The 3,398-nt window shown below is 33.5% G+C and overlaps 1 long non-coding RNA gene across 1 annotated transcript; it reads right to left on the bottom strand.

The window, feature by feature from the left end:
* Positions 1 to 620: 620 nt before the first annotated feature.
* Positions 621 to 3,162, bottom strand: LOC113941807. Its single transcript, XR_003525761.1, has 3 exons — positions 3,078 to 3,162; positions 1,040 to 1,079; positions 621 to 734 (listed from the first exon to the last, which is right to left on the bottom strand). It is a non-coding gene; the product is annotated as an uncharacterized LOC113941807 (long non-coding RNA).
* Positions 3,163 to 3,398: the final 236 nt, after the last annotated feature.

Below are 3,398 nucleotides of genomic sequence, written 5' to 3'. Positions count from 1 at the left end.
TTATGGGATATTTATGGGATATTTAAGGAATATTTAAGGGATATTTATGGGATATTTATGGGATATTTATGGGATATTTAAGGAATATTTAAGGAATATTTATGGGATATTTATGGGATATTTAAGGAATATTTAAGGAATATTTATGGGATATTTATGGGATATTTATGGGATATTTATGGGATATTTATGGGATATTTAAGGAATATTTAAGGAATATTTAAGGAATATTTATGGGATATTTATGGGATATTTATGGGATATTTATGGGATATTTATGGGATATTTATGAGATATTTAAGGAATATTTAAGGAATATTTAAGGAATATTTATGGGATATTTATGGGATATTTATGGGATATTTAAGAAATATTTATGGGATATTTAAGGAATTCCCATTTTTAAAATGGAGCCAAACCCGGAGCAGAACCTGAGCTCTGTTTTTCCAAGCCCAGCATTCCCTAAATCCCATTTAGGGGATTTTTTTCCATCTCTAAATATCTTGGAAAAATCCCAGTGGGAAGCCCAAACCCTCCTGCAGGAACTGGATGGAACTCCACCTCCTCCCCTTCCAAGGAAATCTGGGGTTTTCCCACGGTTTTGGCGGAGTGAGGAGCCTGAAAATTCCGTAAAAATTCCCAAAAAAAAGGGTCCTGGAATCACATCCATTCCCGACTCACCATAGAGAGCTGTCCAGGTTTGATTGATTACATCTAGACAGACAGTTCCTGACCTGGAAAACAGGGAAAAACGGGATTAAAAGGGAATTAAAAACAGGGAAAAGCTGGGATTAAACACGGTCCCATCCCAAAATAATCCCGGGATCAAATTATCCCACCCCTTCCCCTTCCCAGGGCTCTGGATAAGGGATTTATTCCCATTTATTCCCATTTATTCCCGATGAATCCCATCCTAAAAACTCCAAATGAAAATAAATTGGGATTTAAGGGCAGGAAAATCCCCTTAAACTGAAGGAATGGGGCAAAACCTCGGGAATTCCGCGGGATTTGAGGATGGAAAAGAGGGATTTTTACTCACGCCTCGTCGATGTTGGGATGGAAAATTTTATTCATGAATCCTGCAAGGAAAAAAAACAGGGATAAATCCAGGGAATACCCAGGGGATATAAACCAGGGGTTTTATATCCCATGAGAAAAGACTGGGATTTGCTGAGGGAAAAGGGGGATTGGGGGAGGGAAAAAAGGATTGGGAGAGGGATAAAGGGGAGGGAAAAGGGGGATTGGAGGGAAAAGGGGATTGGGAGAAGGAAAAGGGAGATTGGGGAGGGAAAAGGGGGAATGAGAGGGAAGAGGGGGATTTGAAGGGAAAAGGGGGAGGGAAAAGGGGATTGGGAGGGAAAAGGGGAGGGAAAATGAGGATTGGGAGAAGGAAAAGGGATTGGGGAGGGAAAAGGGGGAATGGGGGAGGGAAAAGGGACTGGGAGGGAAAAGGGGACTGGGAAATGGAAAAGGGGGATTGGGAGAAGGAAAAGGGAATTGGGGAGGGAAAAGGAAAAGGGATTGGAAGAGGGAAAAGGGGGATTGGGAGAGGGAAAAGGGGAAGGGAAAAGGGGGATTGGGAGAGGGAAAAGGGATGGGAAGAGGGAAAAGGGGGATTGGGAAAATTGGGATTGGGAGAAGGAAAAGAGGGACTGGAAGAGGGAAAAGTGGGATTGGGAGAGAAAAGGAGGATTGGGAGGGGAAAGGGGGATTGGGAGGGAAAAGGGGGATTTGAAGGGAAAAGGGGGATTTGAAGGGGGATTGGGAGAAGGAAAAGGAGGATTGGGGAGGGAAAAGGGAAAAGGGGAGGGAAAAGGGGACTGGGAGAAGGAAAAGTGGGATTGGGAGAGGGTAATTCCAGCACTTCCCTTGGTCTGTCCCCCCCCTTTGGATTTATCATTAATTGGGACAGAGATTTAATCCCTAAATCCATAAAAATATGGGGCCAAAAATCCCATTCCCAGCTCCCAGAACTTTCAGCCCCCAATTCCTCTGCTTGGAATAATAAATAAATAATAATAATAACAACATAATTATTATTAATATAATTAATAATCAATATAATTAATAATTATTAATATAAGCAATAATAAATAATAAATAATAATATATGTAAACAAAATAAAAATTGAAATAAAAATTAATATAAGAAATAAAATAAAAGAAATAATAATATATGTTAAAAAAATAAAATAAGAAATAAAATAAAAAATAATATATGTAAGTAAAATAAAAATATAAGTAAATAAAAGTAAAATAAGAAATAAAGTATAATAAATAATAATAATACATGTAAAAATAAAAATATAAATAAAAGTAATATAATGAATAAAATAAAATATAATAATAATATACATAAATAAAATTAAAAGATAAATAAATAAAAACAATATAATACATATAATAAATAAATAAAAATAATAATATAAAATAAAATAAAATTAGAAATAAAAATAATATAATAAAATATACTATAATACATAAATAATAATCTATGTAAATAAAATAAAAATATAAATAAAAGTAATATAATCAATAAAATATAACAAATACATAATAATAATATAAATAAATGAAATAAAACTAGAAATCAGTAAAAATAATATAATAAATGAAATGGAATATAATAAATAAATAATAATAATTTTAATAAATAAAATAAAACTGGAAATAAACAAAAATAATATAATAAATAAAATACAATATAATAAATAACTAGTAATTATATATGTAAATAAAATAAAGAGATAAATAAATAAAAACAAAATAATAGATAAAATAGAATATTTGCTGGGCACAAATATCACATTTTTACATCAATCACTTCATGGATCTTAAACCCAAGGTTTTATTTTCAATATTTCCAGCAAATCAAACCGAGTTTTGAGTCAACAAATTAAATTTAAAGCAAATCCGAGCCAATTAATTTTAATAAATTTTAATAAAACCATAAAATTATTTTTAATTTAATAAATTTTAATAAAACAATAAAATAATTTTACATAATTTTTAAGTGAAATACCCCGAATTTTATAATAAAAATGTTTATAAAACAAGGGGTTTTTTTTATTCCTTACCTATGGATGGGGATTTGAAGGGATATTTATCGGGAAGGTCCACTCTGACTTTCCACACTCCGCCCTCGTAGGGAGCTGCAGGGCAGGAAATTCGGGAATCAGGACATTTAGGAGACAACAAATGGAGGAAAACACATCCCTGAGAATAAAACATTCCATAGGGGGGAAGAGTCCTGGTAAAACTCCCATGGGAATCCCGGATTTTAACTGGGAATACTGGGATTGGAGTTCTTTTATTCCCTTTTTTCCCTCCCTTCCCGAGGTTTTTCACTCCGATGGAAAAGGTTTCCTGCTTCCCTGGCACTTGGGATTGCAGGAATT

The sequence above is a fragment of the Corapipo altera genome, unplaced genomic scaffold (assembly GCF_003945725.1).
Source record: "Corapipo altera isolate COAL_440 unplaced genomic scaffold, ASM394572v1 128813, whole genome shotgun sequence".
Lineage (NCBI taxonomy): Eukaryota > Metazoa > Chordata > Aves > Passeriformes > Pipridae > Corapipo > Corapipo altera.
Note: the sequence above shows the minus strand (reverse complement) of the source record. Positions and strands in the feature narration are given on the sequence as shown.